Raw genomic sequence first — 26,086 nt, 5'->3', positions numbered from 1 at the left:
GACAAGCATGATGTATTGGGAACTCTGTTTTCTTTAATTTTTTATCTGAATTGTAACAAGTCTAATAACAGGTATGCAAATCAAATGTATTTATTATTGAAAACATGCAGAAGAAAAATGACCATGAATTATCTTACTATATTAGATATTTTACAGTGAAGTTCTATTTTAACTCAAGACCAGATACACATTAGTACAAGGAATAATAACACTGTTGCAGAGAAGAGAAAATAGCAATACATTTGTGCAGTGACTCCAGAAATTGCAAAATGGTTGAGAGGTGTTTCCTGGGTCTTGACAGAATGGGAATACATGAGAGGGAAGGAACGACAGCTTGTTCCTGATCAGAAGGAGCTGAATGAAGGTCTAGAGGTGATTGCAGAAAACAACATAGCCTGGACCAGAAAGTCTGATCTTCTTTAGACAGGAATGAAGCAGATCTTGTAGTGGGGTGGCAGAGAGGCAAATCCATTGGCCACTGGGGTTGTATCAATGTCCTTAGTGTGAAGCAGTGATTTCAGCTTAAAGTTCTGTAAAATGGTTGTCAGGAATAGAAACAGCTCCATGCGTGCCAGGCCCTCTCCTGCACAAATCCGTTTTCCTAGGGGGATGAAAGTCAAAGAAGATTACTATTCTCATTCATAAATGTGAGAATCACTGTACTTGTACCTGACATAGGAGACTATTAATGAAGAGTAAGTTATTGGATGGATGTGTAGATGGATGGCTGCATGAATGGACAACTACTTAGGCAAAAATTATTTGTGGTTATTCACATCTGTAATCAGACTGCCTAGGAGACTGAGGAAGAGGGATTCTGTGTTCATTATCACAAATAACAAAGCCAAGGACAGAAACTGCATATCCAAAGGCAGCATACATACTGCAGGTATGGACTCAATATCCATTGTTCTCATCATGAATGAGAAGGAACAGGGTTCCTGATAATCTTTACAGAATATCCTGCCACATCTGCAGTATCTCCATCATCTCATGATGATCTTGAAGTTCCTGGAATTCTGAACTGAGTAAAAATGCTCTGATCTAATGGTTCATGAACTTATTTCAATGATATGTGATTTCTTCTAATTCTCCATTACCAATGCCTTTTGAGACAGCTAAGAAGTCATTTATTAGAATGTTGTTCCATTTTTGCCTTAATATATAAGGTTTGAGAGATATAGATGTCCTTATTTATCCCCAATAACCCAGAGATCTGGGGGTCTTTCTCATTGCCCTAGTCCAAATGAAATATGACAAATATTGTTCATTCATGTGTTTACCAAGTGCATTTGAGCCTCTTTGGTAATTTTCTGTATTTTTGGAGACTTGTAATTGCATACTTGAGCATGGAGGTGAGTGACACAGCAAAAAAAAGACCTGAATGGAAATTATGATGTCTCCATTTTCATGGTGAATGAAGTGTAAATGAAGTTTGCTTTCTTTGGTATTTCTGTGATGTACCTAAAGGAAGATTAACCACACTCTTTTCTTCAGCTTTCTCAGTTTTGAACAATGGATAACAATCAAGGCTCACTTTCATAGCCTGACAGGGAAGAAATCTCTTTATCATGACAGTGCATGGACACTGAGAGAAATACTTCTCATCATTACAAGTCTACTGGCCCATAGGGTGCCACTTGTAGTTGGAAGGTTTCCTGTGTCCTGCTTGGTCCCAAAGTCAGACCCAAATAAGCACACAGATGCTTATGTTATTTTCAAACTAGGGCCATAGTAGGCTTCTTGATAGCTAGCTCTCATATCTTAAATTAACCCATAATTCTTATCTGTGTTTTGCCATGTGGCTTGTTACCTTTTCTCAGTTCTGCCTTGTCATCTTGCTTCCTCTGTATTGGGCTGGAGAATTCTGACTCAGCCTTTCTCTTCCCAGAATTCTCCTTGTCTGCTTATGCTTCCTACCTGGCTATTGGCCAATCAGCATTTTATTTAAAAACCAATCAGAGCAACACACATTCACAGCATACAGAAAGACATTTTACAGCAGCCACCGTGTAAGTCTCTACAGATTCTCATGCCGCTGGAGCCAGGGAAATGAGTTTCTATTACCTGTTGAGAAAGGCATGAAGTAGTCACTTTTCTTAAAGTTTCCATTCTTATCTAGAAAGTGTCCAGGATCAAATACCTCTGGGTTGGCGAATTCCTTGCTGTCATGCAGCACTGACGACAGTGATGTTATTACTGTTGTTCCCTATAACAACACACAGAGAGAAATCGAGTTAGAAAGAAATCATAGAGCTAAACACATTAAGAAAGTAACCTAATTTACCTTCTGTTCTGTAGTCTGGGGTAAGTACAGAGAACTGCAGGGACATTTCAACATACAGAGCAGGTAAGGAGCATGGAGGAGCTTGAGGCCAGGCACAGTGGTGTGGCTAAAGTGCCATCCAGTGATATTTCACATGAGTACTTGGACTAAAACTTCTCAGTCTCTTCTTCCTTACCTTCAGATTGGAACCATGCTTCTCTGACCACTGGCTGCTCTAGTTCATCATATCTGTGTATATACCCCTCATGTGAATCAGATTCCAAGTAGAATAATTCATTGAGTGTTTTGAACAGAATAGGAGACCATTCTTTATGTACAATAGGTAGATTTGGAAAGACAAATACCATTCCTTTTTTCTCATTTACAGAATCTGTCTATCTATATCTGTATTTATACTATAAGAAAGTAAATACAAGGCTATGTGCCAGAGTAGAGGTGTGCAGTCACATATGTAATCTATGAATGCACAGACACAAATACAAAAATACATATATGTATATGTGTTATAATAGGATGGGAGACTCTTTGGGAGAAGAAAATGAAGCAATGGAATGGGGGAAAGAGGAAAAAAATAAGACAAAATGACATGAAGATAAGATGATCTGGTGGCAGCTAAATAAATAAAACTTCTGAACATACACAGAAATTGTTCTGACCTGCTGCTAAGTTTTCTTTAGCTACAACACAAACTAACCTCATATACTTTTAAAGTTTCTAGGAATGTGTTCTACAATGCTTTTACAAGGCTGACACACATATTAATATGCAGCTTAACTTAATATGTTTAAAATTTTAAAGCTAAAAAGAACATTATTGATATATGTAAATTGTGTGAAAATTAAGTTCTAGTGTCAATAGACATTGAACGTATATTCATAACCACTTGTTTACACATTGCCCATGACTGCTTCTCTGCTACAATGACAGAGTTTCTGAAGAGGCAGCACAATCTCCTTGGCTAGAAACTCTGAAATCTACCAGAACAATTATGGCAAAAATCATTAGTTCCTTCCTATCCTATTACTTCTGCTGAGATCAGTGGCTCCAGTCTGATCAAAGAAATCACTTATCCAACTTGTCAGAAGGGAGAATCAACTGTGAAGTCATGTTTATTTCTAGACCAGATTGTTTCATGAAGGAAAAAAGTTGAATATTCTACTTGACTAGATTCAAAAGAGACTAGTCATATCATGATCCAGCAGCAGAGGGATGAAGGGATATAAGTTTAGTTGATGCAACACTTGTCTCAAACTAGGCTCTAAACCCAAGGAAGCCATGAGAAGATATGTGCTGTGGGATGTCTTTCTGTATTCTATGAATATGAGTAGCTCCATTCAGATAATAAATAAAGCTGTTTTGGCCTAAGGCAAGAAAGCTTACAGCCAGGGGTGAAATCCAAGCAGAGGTACACAGAGAGGAAGGGTAGAGTCAAGGAGAGCCCAGTCATAGGAGCAACAAAATGCCAGTAAACCAGTAACACCACGGCCACATGGCAACATATAGATTAATAAAAATGGATTAATTTAAGATGAAAGAGTTAGCTAGCCAGAAGCTAAAGCCATAGGCCATACAATGTGTAATTAATATAAGCCTCTGAGTAATTATTTTATAAGCAGCTGTGGGACAGTGGGTGGGAGGGATTTGTCCAGACTGTGGGCAAGGCAGAACTGGAAAAACTTCCTGCTACAACTGCCACCCCTGGCAGGCATTGATACACATAGACCTGGTTTCTCTGTAGCTTTGGAGCCTGTCCTGGAACTTGCTCTGTAGACCAGGCTGGCCTCGAACTCACAGAAATCCACCTGTCTCCACCTCTCACATGCTGGGATTAAAGGCCACCTCTGCCCAGATTTAAAAAGGATTCTTAAGACACAGAAATGGAGTCACACTGGGCTTCCTGGTCTTGCAGTCTCATGCCAATGGGAGTGCAGAGACATGGTTCCCAATAGCTGCCTGCAAGATTGAGCTGGATGCCAGCCGCCATGAGCTAATTGGCATGGTGGGCTCTCACAGTCTCTCCTACAGGCTGTGGTTCTGAGAGGCTTCTCCCAGCCACTGCTTCTGCCTGTGGGCTTGAGTGCTCAGTCAAGGGCTTTAGAATATAGCTCCACACTACCTAAGAGTGCTTCTCCAGAGCTGGTGGCAAACTCCACCATGTTCAAAAGCTGAGCAGGGGGAGGAGCCAGCAGCTGTGGCTGCCGCTTTGGTCCTAGCCACACTGCAGTTTAAACAATGATCAGAAGGTATAGATAATCATAATAAAGAAATATATAGCTTTGAAATAATAAAATAAAGTTCTTAAAATGAGAATAAAGTAATATAAAAATAATAAGCCACATAAAGATGGAAAATATACAGAGAGTCTCATTGTCTTTGGGATTTTTAGCTGCAGAGAGACATTTGATTATAGGAGCTACTCAATTAAACCAGTATGTTTATTTTAAAAGTATGTTGACTTCAAAATTTGTGTCTAACAATACATTGCTTTGGGAAAATGTTCTGCTTTTGTTTCCACAGAAGATGAGAATCTGTGGATTGCTTACAGGCTATTATAGTTTGATCAACCAAGACCCTCTAAAAGGTCAACACACCCTCACAGACTACTACAACCAAGATTTAACTATAATTCTTAATTTTCCCAGTATCCCCCATAAGATTGCAAGTGCCCCCAACCAGCAGGAAGTAGTATGAGAAGCTATGCCCAAATTCCCAAAATATTGTTTATAAATGTTTATTTTTATTTAAAGCAGGTTGATTATAAATGCAATCTTTTTCTAAAGAAAAAAGGGGATAAATATGATAGGATAAAAGAGTGAATTATTGAATCTACTTTTAAAGAGCAACAACTTGTTCAAAATTTTCTAGATTGCTATGGATTTTGGTTTATTGATACAAATTTAAAGTTAATTTTGTTATACTGTATGTATATTTTTACTCTTTTTAAGGTATTAGATTTATGTAACTCATTTGAAATTGTAATACATAATTAAGAAATATAAATTAATAATTAGTCATCTATAATAATAATTATAGTCATGTTAGTTAAGTTTTCTAGTTATATATAGATATATTTCAATTAGGTAGGTAATCTTCAAACACTTCAAAGACCTACAGAATATGGCATTTAAAATGTTTTAAGAACTTTGGCTTTTCTGGACATTGAGATATGTCTTCTCCTGGCAGCACCAATCTACTTCAGAGAAGATGATGGGCATCAAAGAAACTCCATATGGAGTTTGATTTCTTCATGGCAAAAGTTAAATATTTGGGCAAGAAACTGCTCTTGCCTGAACTGCTTGACAGTATGTTGTGTAAACTGGACATGAAGGACCCATAGGAAAATAACTACTGAACTTTGCCAAAACAGGGCCAGATGGTCCTTCAGTTTCCTGCTTCACAGAGGAGACTGCCAGACATTCTGCAGGACACAGGGAGAAGTGACTGATGAACTTTGCCAATAGATGAGAATATCCTTCAAATTTCTTCATTAAAAAGTCAGCCAGAGACTCTAGGCCTGTAGGCTGAAAGTAGATGACCCAATGTTACAGAGGAACTTGGGATGACTGTCCAGGCAGCCAGATCTATGTCATTTCTAGAACTTTGGAAGTTGCTTACAATGCACTTCCTGTTTACTTAGGTAATATTATATCCTTCTGGGGTCTTTGATGGAGTGGAAGACTACATAGTTATAATATTAGTTTTCCTTAGTCATGATAAAAGATAAATTAGATAAAAAATTTTAGACTCACAAAATATAGTAGATGATAGAATATTTTATTTAATTTTGCCAAATAAGAATATACTAGATATTGTCAACTATAATTCTTGCTTGATAATTATTGTTATATATAATTTTACTATATTAAAATTAAAACCTTCCTTTTTGACTAGACATAAAAGGGAAGTACTGTGGATATCTTTCTGTATGTTGTGAATATGTGTGGCTCCCATTGGATAATAAATAAATCTGTTTTGGCCTATGGCACAAAAGCTTATAGCCAGGTGGAAATCCAAGCAGAGATACAGAAGGAAGGGTGGAGTCAAAAGATGCCAGCCACCGAAAAAGGAGCAATAAGATGCTAGCAAACCCATAATGCCACAGTCATGAGGCAACATATATATTAATAGGAATGTGTTCATTTAAGATGAAAGAATTAGCTAGCCAGAAACTAAAGCGATAGGCCATATAATTAGTAATTAATATAAACCTCTAAGTAATTATTTTATAAATGGCTACAGGACTGTGGGGAAGAGAGAATCTGTCCAGACACAGGGCCAGTCAGGACTGGAGAAACTTCTGACTACAGATATGTCACTCTTTTCTTGTCCTTTGTTCTATTTACCATTTAGTTGGGTCTAAGGACATACACATAAACAAGTTTTGTATATTAGCATAGACCTCAACAGTCTTACCTCAGCAGTGTCCTTTAGCCAGAGCAGACTGGCAACCACACCATATACTAAGTATATTATTTATTACACAGCAAATCCTATTGCCACTGGAAAAGTTAATTCCATCATCTCCACATGATGCTAATAACAGGAACCTTACCAATCTCTTTTTGTCCCAACCTCACCCTCCAGAAAATACAGGACTGCTCTGTAGAAAGTAACTTCATCCTCTCTGGATGAAGTTATTATTATAAAAATTCATTTTTCAGCTGTAGTATTTGATAATCAATGAGAAGTTTTTTATGTCTTCAAAGTAACACTAACTGGCCATAGAAATGAATAAAGTACAAACAGAACCACATCAGGAAACATTTTTAACTTAGTTTTATGCAAACAGCTCTGTTTTAGTATAAAAGTTCTAAAAATTTTAGGGAAGAAATTATGGACAGAAATTTCTTTACATAGAAGTCATTAAGCAATGTGTGGTAGAGAAAATACAATGTACATATGTGTTTATAGCATATACAGTCAATGACCAAGGGTAAACAATGCATAGAACTATAAAATGGGTACAGAGAACAATCTTGAAAATAATATACAGACTTTTGTGACTAAAAGTCATCTCAAAGTAAAAATCCGTGTTCCTGGGACATACTCAAACATAATTGGCTCCACAGTAAAGTATCTCTTATACCATTAAAAAAATCAGACAAAAATTTTTCATATGATCTATATAACTATCAGTGTATTCCAAAAACATCAAACTTGATAGGAGATATTAAAGTTATAATCCTTCATCCTAATCAGAAATGAGACAAGTGATGACCACTGCAACTAGATCTGTTCATCACTAGGCTTTAATTCATCAACCTGAAGAGCAACTAAGAGCACAGGATTATGAAAAGTACACAGAAAAGTATTAATCCACATAACTTCAAATTCCACAAACATTTAAAGATACCTCATTAGAAATAATAAAATTAACATGTCTAGATAAAAATAAGACCAATGGAATGATTACATCAATTGTTTCCATTAAGCAGATGGAAAAAATAGCAGAAGCATCAAATAAATAGTAAGAGAAAGATATTCACCCAGATATATCTGTACCTGCAGAAGATCTGTCCTCCAGATCATGAAGCAGTATAAGCCACCAGCAGCACTGGTGACACAGAGGACTAGAACAGCACTGTGAACTGGGAGCATCAAGAACACATAAGTCTCTTGAGACAGTTGTGTAGCTTGATCTGCTTAAGGGGCCCCTTGGCAGTAGGACCAAAATCCATTCCTGGTGCATGAGCAGACTTTGGGAGCCCACTACCTATGATGGGACACCTCGCACAGCCTTGAGTCAGGAAGAGGTGCTTAGACCTGACTCTACTAAATGTACCTCCCCATGAGAGGCCTTACCATCTTGTAGGAGGGAATGGAGGATGAGTTGGAAGGGGAGGCTAGAGGGCGGAAGGAGGGAAGAGGGGGATCTTTGATTGGTATGTAAAATGAATAAATTTTTCTTAATAAAAAAGGAATAAAGATAGTTTCACATCTGAAATAAAAAGAGCATAGAAGATCAGCAGAGAAGAGACAAGCTTACCTTGGGGATAAGGTAGTTCCTGAACTTAGTGTCATGGGTCACCGCATGGGGCAGGTTGGTGGGAAGGAGGTCAATGAATCTCTGGACCTCATGAATCATGGCATCTGTGTAGGGCATGTGGCTCCTGTCCTGCATGCAGGGGCTGCGGTGTCTGCCAACCACATGATCAATCTCTTCCTGGACTTTAGCTGGTTGGTCACAATGAGAAATGGGGGAATAGAAGAAAAGTGATATGTTTGGCACAATGTCAGGCCATACACAGCATGATGTAAGTGTTCCAAAAGAATTATAAATGAGCATTTTTCATTCAGTAATAAAAGAATTTATAGATATAATTATAAAAAATGCTGTGTTGTAGATTTATATTACTACCCTTATATAGATATTATAATAGATCAGCATATACTTACTATTTAGTAGACATAGCAGCAAATAAAGTATAAGTAATTAAAAGTATCAAATAAAACAGAATATAATTAGTCAACATGCTTTAGTCTGTGGCAAAGAACATTGGAAGTCATGTGCTAAATCTGTATCCAAATGCAATAGTCTTTCACAATCACATTCTAATGTATGTGTATTTATGAATATGTATGTGTTGCATGTGTACAATTTGAAAGGTTCTTCTTTTTTGTTCCCACACCCAGTAATGAACAAGTTCAACCTCTTTAGCTACTTCTGAAATATATTCATATTTGTAAAATGACAGTTTCTTTTCATATGCACAACATTTATGACTTTCATATATAGGAGATGAAAATTTCAGTTACATCTACATCATCTACATAAACAAATACACACAACACACACACATACACACACAGTCCCCCTTCCCCCTCACTTCATTAACAGTAGTGTATTGGAACCTCATGAAACTGAAAATCTGCATGGCAAAAAACCACCATCATTACGACAAAACAGTAGGCTACAGAAAAAGACTTTTACCAACTACACATCCAATAAAGGGCTAAGAATATATATTATATATTTATATTAAAACACCATATGTCAGTGACTTTGTACAAAATATATATATTATATATAAATATATATATTTCCAAAATATATGAAGAATTCAAAAAATGAGATAACAAGAAAACCAATAACCCAACTAATAAATGGGGTACAGATCTAAGCAGAGAATTCTCAAAAGATTAAACTCAAATTGACTGAGAAAAACTTAAAGAAGCTTAGAAAAATGTTCAAAAACCTTAGTCATCAGGGAAATGCAAATCAAAACTACTTTGAGATTTCATCCTACACCCCTCAGAATGGTGAAGATCAATTTTTTAAAAAGTGACAGCTCATGCTGAAAAGAAGTGACACAAGAAGCTGCTTATGCATTGTTGGTGGGAGTGCAAACCTGTACAGCCACTAGGATATCAGTGTGACAGTGCATCAGGAAGAAGAGAATCTACCTCAAGACACAGCTGCACCACTCTTGGTCATACACCTGACAGCTGCTTCAGCCTGTCACAGAAACACTTGCTCAACCATGTTCATTGCTGCCTTATTCATAATAGCCAGAAATTGGAAACAAAGTAGATGTCCCTAAACAGGAGAATAGACTTTTTTGTATGGTAAATTTATACAATGGAATGTTACTCAGCCATAAAAAAGAATAAATTCATGAAATTCTCAGGTAAATAGAAGGAACTAGGAAAAAATCACCCTGAATGATGTAATCCAGACTCAAAAAGACAAATACATTATGCATTCATTTATATGTGGATATTATCTGTTAAATCAATGGTAACCAAGCTACAATCTGTAGAACCACAGTGGTTAGATGTAAAGTAAGGGACTATGGAGGACAGATAGATCTTGTTAGGAAGGGGAGATAGAGTAGATAGTTATGGATATATTGGGGGGAGGCTTGAGCGGGGAGGGGAGACAAGGACGAGGGAGGGAATACAGGGAGAAATATCTAAACTTCAGGGCCATTTGAGGGATAGTATGGAATCTTAATACAGTGGAAAAACTTATATATATATATATATTAAGGTGATCTAAATCAAAAGCCAAATAATGGGGAGACGGGCCCCAACTGAACATCTCTTGTCATCAAATGAAACTTCCAGTACCAGGGTTAGGTTACATCTAATTGATTTGTTGGTCAAAGAAAATCTGTGGATATCTCCAAAAAACCCAGGCTATTGCCAAGACAGTAAGTTGCTTTCCACAAACTGACAGCAAAGCCCCATTGCTGAAGCAGCACTTCTACAACTCTGTGAATATGGAGAAGTCAAGCTGATGCCTACATAGAACCCTCACCCCCGTGTTCCAGCAACTTTGGTACAGGAATATACTATGCATACTGTCAAAAGAGAAACATAAACCCCAACCCAAAAACAAATCCTTTGATCAAAAATAGTGTTCTTGCCTGCAAGATATGCTAGGGGAATAGTGGCATAAAAATTGTGGAAGTAACCAACCAAGAGCTGATTTAAGTTAAGGCTCAATCCATGATATGAAACCCATTCCTAAAACTGCTTGGGAGCCAATAATGGGAGACTAGAGAGCCCAGGGACCTATGCTAAAATCAAATACTCTGTTTTAAAACAAACATTATCAAGAGGACACAAAACAAAAACATAGCAATAAAATGACTCCTAACAACATTCTGTTATACTTGTAGATCACTGTCTTGCTAAGCCTTCTTTAGAGAAGCTTCATCTATCAGCAGATAGCAACAAACACAGACACCCTCCACCAGACATTATGCAGAAAGTGAGAGACCTTGGAATACTTAACACTAAATGGAATGTCTCCATCATATCCCTCCCCTAAGGATCAGGAAACCCTGTGGAATAGGAGGCAGAAAGAGTGTAAGAACCAAAGTGGATGGAGGATATTAATAAAACAAGGCCCCATAAAATCAAAATAATCAAAGGACATATGAACTCACAGAGACTGAGGCAGCATGCACAGGGCCAGCATAGGTCTACATCAGGTCCTTTACATATATATTATGGCTTCCAGTTTAGTGTTTTTGTGGGGTTCTTTGACGTACAAATGAATGGGTCTCTGTTTCCTGTGCCTTCTCTTGTGTTCTTTTCCTTTGTTTGTTTTGTCCAATTATGATGTGTTATTTTTTGTTGTGTCATGTTATATTTATTATATTGTATTATATTATATATTATTTTTAGAAGCATGCTTGTTTTCTAATGAGAGGCAGAAAATGATATCTGGAGTTAGAGGAGGTAGGGAGGAACAGGAAGGAGTAAAGGGAGGGGAAACCATAATCATGACATATTGTGTGAGAAAAAAATACATTTTCAATAAAAGGAAGAAAGGAGTACATATAGTACTTTATTATACCAATATTCACTGTTAGTTTAATTGTAATCACATAAATATTATTCATTATCATGAAAATTATGATTATTTTCCATTATTAGCAGTCCTCTTGATAAATGGATAAATTTTTAATTGTTTGTAATTTCCATTTCTTGACTTAGGTTTATGCTGGAAATTTAGGTAGATATTTTTAAATGCTGGAATATATACTTAATTAAAAGGAGCATTAGACTATAAAGTGTTTTTCTTTCATCCCTCATTTTCTGTTAAACACCTACAGCATCCACATGGTAATGCTGAATTGGGAGCGTCCCAGACCTGGTACCCAGCAATCTCTCTGATACGCTTACCCTCTGACAAGAGCTGTTCAGACCATGACTAACTGTGACTTTACTTCAGATATTAGGATAAAAAATATTCTTACAAATTTCATGAAGAGATGCAAAATTGAACAAAAATTATGGCAAACCTGGAGCTCGCATCTGCCTTTTATTTCATAGAATCAAAAGAAACCAGCTGATCCTGAGAATTCTGAGTCTCAATGAGAATAGTTTATATGAGATTCAGGGATCTCCCTGAAGGGTTCCATGCTTCTATTCAGTCCTGAAACTCCATGTGTGTCTCTTGAGTGAATGTTTTGAATAAATTCTGATTAATACATGGAAAATATTTTCCCATAATGTCGTGAAATAGGAATGCTAATTTATTCCTTTTGTCTGGAGGATAGACCCCGCTGCTCACATTCATAGAACAAGGCATTGAAAGGGCTCTGAGAGCTAAAATTTTGAACTCAAATGTTGCCAGCCTCCCCTTTCATCCCTATACACTGCTCATTTCCTGTCAATCATCAATGTCTAGAGTAATGGGCTTCACAGACTCAGTTTCTTTTAAGAATTTTATTTTTGGGCGGTGGGGGGTCACCTGCTGAATACTCAGCAAGGCAAGCACCCTGTATGCAGCTTTACTCTCTACCTAAACTTCTGTTCCTTTGGAACAGGAGTCTTTACTGGTCTGTAGATATAGATCCACAGCTTGTTTGTCTTACTATGTGCATGATGATCTAACATTTATGTTTCAACATCATCTTTCTTGCTCTACATTTTTTTATTCCTCATACTACTGTTTCAGTAATTTGCTGAAGCCTCTTTGTCTGCTTATTGTTATCTCTTCCTATCATAAAATTTTAAATTTTGATTCACTTTTGTGCTTTTATCATGTAGTATACATTGGGCACAGGAGGGAAGGTGTATTTCATATATGCTGGAACACTGGATCTGTTTTATAGTACAGTGTAAAAGAAAACACTCTTGGTACAGTTGAAAAAAATCATTGTTCAACAGAAGTTTAAGGAAATAGACTTCCGAAGTGAAAAAATTCCTTAATCTACATTTTCTGCATTAATGGAAAAATGTTTCTAGAGAATCTAAATATTTTGAACACTTATCAGAATGCACATTGTCTCAGCCAGACTCAGCACATTCTAGGCATTCTGCTTATGCTTCAGTGAAGTGAGTTTTCTTTTCTCCACCCAAAGTTAGATTCATCAGATTGAGGAAAGGAAACTGAAAGATTTTAGGTGATCTGAAGACATATCTATTAAGAATAAAAGAACATGTATCCACAGGACAATGTATCCTGACCACACCTGTCATAATTTACCTTCCAGAGAACTCACAAACTGACCAGAATTTTATTGCTTTTCCTACAGTCAGAGTCTGTTTCTCTTAGTCATGCTGTTCTTTACAGCCAGTGAGTGGCACAGAAGGTAAGGACTGAGACTTCTCTAAGAATGACACACAGACACTAGCAGAGTCCAGCGTCCTACAGGAACACTGTGCATCATTATCTGAGTCCTCACCTGTGACATGTGGGTGCTTCAGCAGGAGCAGGAGAGCATATCTCAGCGTTGTGCTTGTTGTCTCTGTCCCAGCTGTAAACAGATCACCCACAGTTGTTGCCAGATGTTCAAGTGTAAATTCTGATTGTTGATTGTGGTTTTCCTAAGAATAATTTGATGCAATAATCTGATAAATTCTTTATCAGAACATGTGATTACAATGACTCTACAGTTTTACACAGTTTGTATATTTGTTACTGAAAGTATAAAATTTAAAGTAAAACTCCATAGCTCGCATTCCAAATGGTTGTTCTAACTGTATAGAAATTTACTAAGCTGCATAGACTTGGGGTCTAGTTAATTTGACATGATGTTTTATTTAGTTGCAATTATTTATAATAAGACTTCTCTATAAAATGTTTTGTGAAAACGAAGTTTGCTGCAAAGAAAGGAGAAAGTACTGGAACAAAATGAACTTAGATCAGTGGCCAAGATTTTATGCAAGTGCAAGTCAGAAACTGAAAGCTACATATACTGAGTCAGTTTAGATGATCCGTTCATCATAGGTAAATCTATACATACATAAATCACACTAAGAACTACTACAGATGGTGTGGAGGGAAAGGAGTGATAAGTAGAGGCATGGTGTGTCTTTCATAGTAATGGAATCCTTTCCAACTGGAAGGAGCTGGTAGTTACAGTGTTTTGTAATCACATGGTGTACCACTATAATGTAAGTGAAACATGATTACAGCACTGAGAGATCACTTTACATTCAGTGGTCTTTACAAACTGTATTTTACAAATTTAAACAGCACAAACTAGACAAAATAGTCTGTCAAAAGAAAGCAGCAACATCGGGGACTCAGATGTTAGGATATTAAGTATTGTTACTCAGTTGCAGTAAAGAAGAACTCAGGGTAGTGGACTACTAGCAAAGGACAAAGTAAGATCACTGGAGGAGAATCCATGCCCACAACCAAACCCAAACATCTACAGTCAGCAGGTTTTTACTGAGTCCCAAGGAAATCCAATGGAAAATTGTCTTTTGAATAAATTACACAATGCTAATGCAGATCATGCAGACAGGATACACAATAGATACCAATCCTTAACCCCTTTTGGTGAAAATTAACTTGAACTTATGCTCAAAGCCTTATTCTTCCATATACCTACTCTTTCTCACCACATACCTCTCCATACACCACTAAGTAATTCTGAAATTAACTCCTATATTTATCATTTTAAAATAAACACTATGTCCAGATCAATTTTAATCCACTAGATACACAGGAAATCTAGCCATACTATGTGCATTTATAATGCCAATTTTTACACTGCCATGACAGTTGGTTATTTTCTACCTGATTAGAATTTTTTCCCATCTTACCTGCCCTTTGTATTGTTTTTCCCCTCAGCTATACTGTTTAAGGAACAGAGGGAATGTGCTCCAGTTAGCAAATTCCATATCTTTCTTTTATAAGTATCCATATGATGCATCCCAAAACATAATAAATATTAAAACTGTTTTTTAAATGCTTCTGACTTTAAACCATCTCCAACAAACATTTCAGTGTTCAATTAACCACAAAATGCTGAAGTAAGAAAATAAATTAATATTAACATTTTACCTGCTTTTGTTTAATCAGGTAGTAATCAATAAAATCCCGAGGGTTTGCAACATTCAATGATTCCTGATGTTCTTTTATTTTCTCCACAATGTAACTTCTGATATAATCAGCATTTTTCAATACCGTGTGTTGACTTCCTGGACAATAGTCAACTAGCCAAGGGAAATTATTGCAGACCTACAAAATCAGACCAAGAATTTTTTTGTTAAAATGAATTGCTTTACTTTTAATTGTGTGTGTGTGGTATGTGTATGCATGCATAACTGTGTGTGCCATCTATGTGTGGGTGCCTTGGAGGCCAAAGATATCAGATCCTGAGGTTGTGAGCCACCTAACATGGATACTGAAAATTAGAATCAGGTCTTTGGAAGATCAGTGCACACTCAACCACTGATCTATCTCTCCAGCCCTTGCCAAAGAACTTTTTAAATGAACAGATATGAGGAAATACACATGTCTATAATATATATCAAGACCAATTTGGGTTTATAGATTCAGACATGAATGAAAAATGGTGTCCATAAAGAAGAGATTTTTATTTCATACATGGAGCAATTCTACGTGATAGTAGAGAGATTTGGTGGAGAAATTTCTGCCCAACAATCAAGAATCATAATCATGTTCCACATTCTTGAATCCTTTTTAGTATAAAGCATCCCCGGATGGAACTCCGGGAGTCTAATTAGCGAGAAAGAGGAGGGTTTATATGAACGAGAATTGTTGAAACCAAGGTTCGATAAAGCACAGTGACAAATAGCCAAACGAATAGAAACACATGAACTATGAACCAAAGGCTGAGGGGCCCCCAACTGGATCAGGCCCTCTGAATGGGTGAGACATTTGATTGGCTTGATCTGTTTGGGAGGCATCTAGGCAGTGGGACCAGGTCCTGTGCTCATTGCATGAGTTAGCTGTTTGAAACCTGGGACTTATGCAGGGACGCTTGGCTCAATCTGGGAGGAGGGGACTGGACCTACCTGGACTGAGTCTACCAGGTCTATCTCAGTCCTTGGGGGAGGCTTTGCCCTGGAGGAGGTGGAATGGGGGGTGGGCTGGGGGAAGTAGAGGGGGTCAGGAAGGGGAGAACAAGGGAATTTGTGGCTGTTATGTAGAACTGAATGGTATTGTAAAATAAAATAAAAGGAAAAAAATTCAAAATAAAAAAAAGCATATTCATGAAAATTCACTGATGGCTTATATTATTTACTCCAACAAATCTGAAATATATGATGTAAATTGTTGTCATTGACAAGTTTTAGATGGTGGCAGAAGTGAAGAGAGTTGGGTAAATTATTTATAGCATAAAAGTAGCACATGCATATTTAACTCCTGTAAACCAGCTTATGACATGAAATGAGTATTCAGAAGTGGGTGAGGCTCCAAGAGGCTTTGAAAGTAAAAGTGTACCACAGCCCTGTAGTGGGTAGCCATTCCAGCTTTAATCTGGAAGTTCCAGCCCCCATTGATGCTTCGGCAACTGTCACACCTACAAGGCGGGGCCAAGGGAGGACCCTGGAGACCCGAGATCAGGATGGGCCAGCTCTCTCTCTATTCCTGGACCCTTAACAGTGGAGGTTGACTGAGCAGAGGTCCATAGAACACCGCTGGACTATGATACACCTTCCCCAGAACCCCCTTCATTTGTAAGTTACCCACTAAATAAATCTTCCTTTTAACTACGTGGAATGGCCTTAATAATTTCACCAATACAGCCCCAAGGATTTCTCTATGATCACAGTCATTCTTTCTTTAACTTGCTTTTTATTTATTCTTTGTGTCCCTCATACCATGCATCTTGATCCCATCCCCTTGCATCCACCCTCTGCCCTTACAATATCCCCCAAAAAATAAAATAAATTTTAAGAGAAAAAAATAAAAGTGGGGTCATGGAAGCTGTAGTGTGACACAGTGAGTCGTGCAGTACCCCTATTATCCACATGTCTTTACTTACAAGTGTTCACTACAAAGAGTCATTGATCTGGCTCAAGGCCTCTGTCTTCTGTTACACTATAAATACTGGGCCCTCAATGGGAGTTATCTTGGATATTCTGTTTTACCCTATGCTGTTAAGATCGTGCAGCCCTGGGTCTTCAGGACTAGCCCCTCCATGTGCTCTAGCAGATCACAGATGAGGTGTATGTTGGGGTGGGCCAACTCATAACTCTTGTTCTGAGCCTGGGAAGTTGCAGTATTGGCCAGCTCTCCAGTTCTCCGCCCTCCTCAGGCCTAAGGTGAGTTCTCTGGCATTGCCCTGGCTAGTTCACCCCTTTAGAAATGAGCTGCTTTCATGCCCTCAGAGTTGTCTCTCCCACATCTACCATCAGCGCCAGTTCTACTGTGTTACCTAGGCAAGGTCATCTTGTCAACTAGGATTCCGGCTGACTATTCAGTGTTTCCTGGCAGATTTCATTGCATTAATATTTTTATTCCTTTAAGAGAATATTCTTTATAAACTAAAATATTCCTGCCTAGTAATATGATGAAGATGTGTTCAATCATCGAAAAGAGGATAAGAATTGTGTATAGAAGAATGTCCTGTGAACATCTGGCCACACTTCTAGATGTGAATGCAATAATAACATTGTACAGACAGTTCGGTGGACATCAGTTGGAAATTCAATAGATATGGAACTAGCAGGCTTAAGATAATCTGGCATTTCCCTTTCAGTTTTGCTGTTTATATAGCAAAGGGCTTAGATCTGCCTTTCAGATATTCTTTCTATAATATATTATTCATAATCATGGTATCTGATCACCTCACGTCTTGGTCCATATTGAATTTGCACTATGAGAATGAAAGACTGTAACTATATTCTAAAAAGGAAAAGATCTTGACTTCACCTGCAACCAGGGGGAGCTGAGAATCCTTGACATTCTCATTTACTTTTTCCATGAAAGTAAGAAAATCCTGATCGTTGTAATCAAAACGATTCTGGAAAATAACGGAGCAGATGACATTGCATGGAGCACAGCTCAGGATGAAGGTGGGATCACAGGGTGAGCCTGGATAATTAGAAACAATTAGAAAAAATACCATTAAAATATACAAAGAAGATATTATGTTTTTGTTAACAGGTAAAGATTCTTTAGAAGTTTTAAACATATCTACAATTTTACTAACAGCTAAGCATTTGTTATATACATAATCAAAATATTACTTTAATATTAAAAATGAATTGGTCTCAACCTCACTACTTAAATAAGAACAGATCAAATCAGTCATACTAATTTTTACACCTTTATCTATCTGGTACTTGAAAGAAAACAAAAGATTTTATAAATCTTAAATTTCTAGTATTTGGAACACAATTGTTTCTCACTGAAATGCCTAATTAACATATAACACTCGGATTTAAATAGAGGAGTGTACACCTGGAAGATCTGCAGCCACAATGAGTAACCAAGGAAGCAAGTATTGATCCAAGGAAGGAAGAAATGACAACATTGCAGGTGAGTTCTGGTACTAGAAGAAAAAATGGGGAGATTCCTCCTCCTCACAGGACAATAATGTGTAATCTCAAGAGCAGCCACTCCCATGTAGATTTGTTTGCATTATGAAATAAAATGAAAACTTTTACTATATAGTTAAATTCCAAGAGGGGCTTTGAAACATAAGGGTTGTAATAGAGACTTCTCTTTTCTCATTTCATCATTTAAAACAATACATTTGCTCCATAGGAAGTAAATGCAGTATTTGAAATGTAAACACAAAGTATAACAAGGTCAGTGCTAGACAGATAGTTCTGCACTCAGAGTACTTGCTGCTGTTTCAGAGAAACAAAGTTTAGTTCTGAGCACCCTCCTGGTAGCTCATAACTTTCTGTAACCCCAGTTCCATGGGACTCTGACACAACATTCTGACTTCTGTGGTACCAGTTACACAAATGGTGCACACATGTGTGTGCAGGCCAAATTTTTAAAATTTTTATTTAAATTTTTTTCATTTTACATACCTACCACAATACCCTCTCCATTTCCTTCTCCAGCCACATCTCCCACATCCCCTCACCCCACTCCCCATTCACACATTAGAGGGAATAATTCCTCTCTTGGAGAGTCATCACAGGCTGGCATACCAAGTTGGGGCAGGACCAAGTCCCTCCCCCTGCATCAAGTCTGAGCAAGGTGTCCCACCATAGAGAATGGGCTCCAAAAAGACAGTTCATGCACCCAGGATAAGTCCTGGTCCCACAGCAAGGGGTTCCATTTACATACATAAAATAAAAATAAACAACTTTTTTAAGTATAACAAAGAAGGCTGGGGAGGAAGCAATAGGAAAAATGGGAATGGGGTGACCAGAAATGTGATGGTAGGTGAGCATGTTCAAAGCATGTTACACTGCTATGAAATGTCTTTATGAAGCCCACGCTATATGCAGTATTAGAAGTAAAAAAATGTTTTTTAAGGAAGTAAACGATGATTATGTTCAATCAAATATTACACAGTGTATTTGGGCAAATGTGTGGTTTATAGATTTGTAAACACTTTCCAAATCACTATTATCAAATTGCTATGCTTATATAATGCTTAAAATTTGTGTATCACATATGTGTATGATATTACAGGTCAAAAACTCATAAGGAAATTTCTTATTCCAGATTTCTTTTTATTAATTGTGTGCATCTACTCAAGTGTGTGTGTGTGTGTGTGTGTGTGTCTGTGTCTGTGTCTGTGTGTGTCTGTGTGTGTGTGTGTGTGTGTGTGTGTGTGTGTGTGTGTGTGTGTGTGTGTGTGTGTGTATATAACTGGGGAAGCTAAGAGAACATGGATCTCATGGAGCTGTCTGACATGGGCAGTGGTGGCAAACATCTTTAATCCAAGCACTCAGGAGGCAGAGACAGATGCATCCCTGTGAGTTTTGAGTCCAAGAGGTCTACAGAGTACTCTAGTACTCCAGGACAGCCAGAACAACACAGAGAAACCACGACTGAAAAACATATACATATATATTTGATCTGAATTTCCTCAGTGTGTGTTTTAATGTCTCCCACTTCATCTGCAGTTTTGGCAATTTGGTCAGCTTCCTCTTGGTTAATTTTACTGAACTTTTAAAAAATCTGGTTAATCTTTTCAAAGAAACAACTCTTCATTATTTCTCTGCATTATTGTTTGTTTCCACATCATTAATTTATTTCATCCTTGATTTTTATTATTTCTTGCTGTTTACTTTTTTGTTATTGTTTTGATTTGAGAAAAAGTATAGCTCTAGTTGACCAGGAATTTATTAAATAAACCAGGCTGGCCTCAAACTCATAGATATCTACCTGTCTCTGACTCCTGAGTGCTAGGATTAAAAGCATGCACCACCACATCCATTCTTCTTCCTATCTAACTTCTTATGTATTATTTGATTATTTTTGTGTATATTTTAGGTGCATCACTAAGTTATTAGATTATTAAGATAATTAAGTTATTAGTTCTTTTAGATTTCTAAAATTTTTGACATAGGCTAGCTCTCACAGTGCTGGAAGGTGCCATGTGGGCTACCAGAAGAGAAAAGTAATGATCAATATCACCCAGCTATAAACTCTGCAAGTAACAATAACAACTTTCCTGGCAAGACATATCAGCTGGTACCACAGTAAGCATGAACACCATGGAAGTTACAAACAATATTCTTCTTTGCTTTAAGACCTATTCCGTTTTATAAATCCCATACTTGGCACCATTATCAGGTCAAGGCCCTGTGCCTAGACATATCATCAACATTAGGGGAGAATCCACTATCACTCTGCTAAATGGGCATAGTATTAATTAACTACAAATAAATTATCATGATATGTGGTAATATTTTAATTGTGCTGAAATGTGATTTTATTTGTATGTTAATAAATAATGCTGCCTGGAGATCAGAGGTCTCATAACAAGGTCACATAGTGATAAACAAGAGACAGGCAGTTGTAGCACACACCCTTAATCTGATCACATGGCAGGCAAAGTCCCTGTGTGGTTAAGGACATACCCAAGTATGGTGACATGAGCCTTTAATCCCAGTACCAATTATAGAGACCTGGAGGTCTGTATAGACAGGCAGTGATGAGGAAGTCATGTGGTTGGGCTTAGAGCCAACAAGAAGGCAGAACAGAAAGGCAATAAAAACACCAATCAGACAGGAAGAAACTCTCTGTGGAAGCAATGGTGGTGAGGTGGTAAGATAAGGTAGTCTTGGCTCTTTGCTAGTTCTCTGATCTCTTTGGCTATTACCTCTGTATTTGGCTCTGTGTTTCTTATTTAGTAAGACTGTTTAGAAATTCCTCTACAATGGTATCTACTGATTCATGCATCTTTCAATCCATATCAGCCAAACTCCTATATGCAGTAGATGATGATTAACACAGAGACCCATAGCCACTCAAGGTACAGAGCAAAAAAAAAGACAATGGTATGCTCACCCATAAATAGGACATCCATATCGCACTGCTTTTTCCTAAGACTTGGTAATAATTATGGAAGAAGTGACATAAAAAGGCAGAGGTGGTGAGTGATGAAAAGGAAAGAGTGTCTCCTGAACACAGCAAGGCAACTGCACATGTCAGTTTAAAAGAGTTCTAGCGTTACCCAGCAGGTCCGCATAGAGGATGATTAGGACCATGGGCCTGAGTGCAGGTGTCTGAGATGGTCTGCACTTGGCTGTGCTGGGGGATGGTCTGTATGTCAAGTTGTTCTGATTGATCAATAAATAAAACCTGATCGGCTGTGCTAGGCAGGAAGGATAGCGGGACTAACAGAGAGGAGATTCTGACAACATTCACAAGACCCATGTAAGTTTAAGTGAGATCAAATCACAGTATGGAGAGGGGAATTGGGTACAAATCACACCAATAGTCAAGAAGCTACTGGCTGTACTTAGCTCTTGAGACAAGGTGAGTCAGTTTTCTTTAAGAGTGTAGCCCCTAGTAAGTCAAACAAAATCCAGAAGAAAACCACACATACAAGATATTTCTCAACCACCATCAGAGAAGCTTCTGTTTACAATATATTATAATGAATACAGAGGCTACAAATGGTGAAGGTACAAAGAATAAGAGATTACAAAGTGTTTCATCCATGAATATAAATTATGTGCTGCACCATTTCCTCAAAAGACTAAAGGATTATTGAAGAAGAGGGGGCAGAAAGAGGGTAAGAGCCACAGGTGGTGGATGACTACAAGGAAATGATGTCTTCTGGGCACAGCAGGGCAGTTGCACATATGAACTCACAGAAAATATGACAGTATGCACAAGACCTGTGCAAACCAAAGCCAGAAAGAATCCTAACATGGAGATGGGAGTTGGGCATGATGTTCCACCCCTAATATAGGTGTTATTGGCAATCATTAGTTTCTGGAAGAAGGAGGGTCAATTTTCTCTAGGAGTATAGTCCCATGAATTGTTAGAAAGTCACACATACAAGAATATTTGAACAGCACAAATTGGCCTTTGTGGGAAAAAAAATTTAAAAAAAAAATGGTCAGGAAGAAAAGGTGGACAGATGTGGGAAGAACTGGAGGAGGGAGGATGATTATGATCAAATAGACCACAACTCCTACATCTATGACTCAGGAAACATCACAGAAGAGGCAGAATGATTGTAAGAACCAGAATATCAAGAAGTCTACTATAAAACAGTCTCTCCTAGAAATGACTGTAAACCAAGACTGGAAAGATAGCAAAATCAAAAGATGTGATAATGTGGAAAGGGAAAATTTTCAGAGTCCTTCCCCGAGACAGGGATCTCCACACCACTAATGACTCCTGGGGTAAGGATAATTATCCTCTCCAAAGGTTAAGCTCTTTTATTGGTTGTCCAAGTGCAGAATGGTCAGCCCTGAATTCATATGTATGATACCCAACAACAAAGAGTACTCAGGATGTTGTGTATGTCTGTGTGCATGTACACACACACACACACACACACACACACACACACACACACACACATATATATAAAGAAAACGAAACTATCAACTTAAGAGTGGGAAAGGCATGAGAAGGGGACAAGGCAGGGCATCTGGGAAGGGATAGAAGGAGAAAAAGTGAGAAATTGGGTAATTCTGTTTCAATTCAAACATATTTTTAAATAAGTACTAAATTCTGAAATCACTAATAAAAATTTTCTTAAAAAATCATATGGGTCAAGCACAAATCAGGTTTGGTGGCTATTAAAAAAGAGACAACACAAAGTAGGGTAGAGAAAAGTGGAAGTGTATCTCAGAGGAGTTGGTGGGTGATCATGATCAAAACACATTGTATAAGATTCACAATGTAGTAAAAATTTTTGAACAAATAACAATACAATTTTGACATCATGTTATAGCACTCACAATAATTAATGAAAATTCTATTACACTCAGCTAAGAAATGAAAGCTATAAATCACATCATTGTTACCAAAGACTGTAAAAATTGACCTACTGCTCAGTTAATTTGCTCTAACTTGTAGAAATATACAGAAATACATAGTTCTGCAGCTCAACAGAAAATTAACATGAAATTCATTGTTTCTGATTTAAAAACAAAAATTTTAGAAAAGATATGATCAACATGACATACACATATACCTAGACTAAGATGTTAATGCATAAACCTATACTTACCATTGGTTTTCCTAAGTTCCTCTACAAGACACTGTGCTTCCTCTTGAACACGGTCCTCAATGCTCCTTTTCCCCATGCCCAAATTACGCAGAGTCATGAGTGAGAAGCGCCTTATCTCTTTCCATCTGCTTCCATTGCTAAAAATAATGCCTAAAAGAAATGGTAAAACACTAGAAATAGATTCTAGGAACAGATCAGAGATCTGATGGGTGGAAACAACAGAGAGGTCCAAAGTGTACCTAAGGAAGAAGTCCACCCCTCCTTTTATCTTCACTTCCACTGTAAACACTGTGCAGCACACACATGAACACGCACACTTACGTACCAAGGCCTTTAGTAATCCTTTCCACCACTGGCAAGCTTCCTCTTCCAGCAAACTCCTCCCCATGGTCAATCAGAGCTTCCTTCACTGCTTCATACCCATGCAACACCACAGAGGGCTTCATGCCCAAGTACAGGGTGAACACAGGGCCATAGACTTTTGAGAACTAAAAATTGGAAGGGAACATAATGGGTAATTATCATGGGTGGATCAGTATAAACTGTTATGTGATGGCCCAACAATTGATACCTAGATGACCATTCATCATCACATCAAATTGTTCAGCCATTTCTTGATAATGTTTCAAAAATTAACTGCAAGAGTTTTCCAAATTCATTTTTGGAGTGAATTGCTAATGAATAACAGACTTAATGTTAATAGTTGTTTTTTTATCATTTGATACCTGGGCAATTTATTTTCCATGTTCATGCCATACTGAATTAAGTATCAATGCCCAGATGACTACTTCAGGGACAACTGTAAATCTTCTCCTATGGAACATTACCCTATAATGAAGAGTATAAATCCATACTGAGTATCTCAGGTTTGATCTATCATTGCTACAAACATGGAGAGTGGGTACTACCAAAGCGGCACACAGCATGAGCATCTGCTAAGAGAACAGGTTCTTACTCTGGGCATTCATAGTACCAGGCAAAGAATAAAAGTTAATTTGGATAGCATCAAGTATGCCTGGCACTTTGTTTAGTTCTTTTATTACCTGTGTTACTCCACATCTATAGATATTTTCTTTTAATAAAGCACCAGCTCTTCAGAGAACTTCAGTACAAAAGGCTAATAGCAATAAAGACACATCTCCAAAGTGCTACCTGACTTGTTGAATGATATGGTGTGTCCTTTACTGGAGACATACAGCCATAAATTGTGGGAAATGGTTATAAAATAAAGATAGGAATAAACATACACAACTTTTGCAATTTTCCAAATTCTATTATATTATACAATGACCCAAAATTTCTCTCATTTACAAAGGAATGTTCTCATTCCTCAATTTTGATAGTGACAAAGTTGAAAAGGCAGAAGGTACATGAGACTTTATAGGAGTTTTTTACTTTATGATCAAAATTACAATACTATTCCTGCCAGTCGTGGAAATGTATATACAAATAACATTATACAGACTATACCATTTGAAATTTGGAATATAAATGTATATAAGTATACATGTATGCATGTAACAACAATTAATACAAGAAGAGGTCATGAATATAAAAGAAAAAGAGAGGTTAGGGAGAGAAAAGGGAAGGGGGAATATGTTAGGAATATGTTATAATCTCAAAATAACAATAATGTAATTTATTATAATATAAAATAAAAGATATCTTAAAAGATGAGTTCAATTTACCTTTCCATGCAAAGCACTGGAGGATCATAAGGCATACTTACTTTGGTAAAGGATTGATTGATGTTCTTCGAATCTATCTGGAAGAAATTGCCAATAACTGGGAGAGGAGTAGGGCCAGGAGGGAGCTTCCTTCTCTCAGAGCTCTGTCTCCAGAGTGAGAGCAGAAGCAGACAGGAGAGACTGAGCAACAAGACCACAGTGGGATCCATGGAGACCTTTCTCACTGACACAGCTGTGATCAGGCAACACAGACCATTTATAACACTACCTGCTGAATAAACACGATGTCATAATTGACTAATCAGATACTCTTTAACCTCTCTTTTGAGTGGACTTTATCCTAGTAATAAAGACAAAAATAAGATGTTCTTCAAGCATGTCCTTGTTAACAGATACACATTAGAGATTTTGGCTTAATTGTACTGGTTAATAACCAAATATTATAATTTAAAATGCAAAGCAGATGTTTAGATGGTGCCATTATTCTTGAAAAATATTAAGATTAATGAGTGGATACAAGAAAATTCCTCAAAATTTGATTCCATTAATTCCACTGATTCTGAGATTAGTTAACAGGTAAGGACATGAAGAGTATTTTGTATGAACTATGAAATAAGTTTGCTATAAACAAAGTCTCATTGTGTAACTCAAAATCACTATTCATCTACTTTATCTTCCCAAAGTTAGAAGTCCATCATACCCAGGTTTAAATGTATATTTTAAATACTTGTTTGTTGGCATAAACATTTGCCCATGCATTCTCAATAGGTGTAGCCTTA

General features: G+C 37.3%; 1 pseudogene; it reads right to left on the bottom strand.

Moving 5' to 3' along the window:
* Positions 1-214: 214 nt before the first annotated feature.
* Positions 215-25,516, bottom strand: LOC114687281 (annotated as a pseudogene).
* Positions 25,517-26,086: the final 570 nt, after the last annotated feature.

The sequence above is a fragment of the Peromyscus leucopus genome, unplaced genomic scaffold (assembly GCF_004664715.2).
Source record: "Peromyscus leucopus breed LL Stock unplaced genomic scaffold, UCI_PerLeu_2.1 scaffold_1226, whole genome shotgun sequence".
In the NCBI taxonomy this organism is placed as follows: Eukaryota; Metazoa; Chordata; class Mammalia; order Rodentia; family Cricetidae; genus Peromyscus; species Peromyscus leucopus.
Note: the sequence above shows the minus strand (reverse complement) of the source record. Positions and strands in the feature narration are given on the sequence as shown.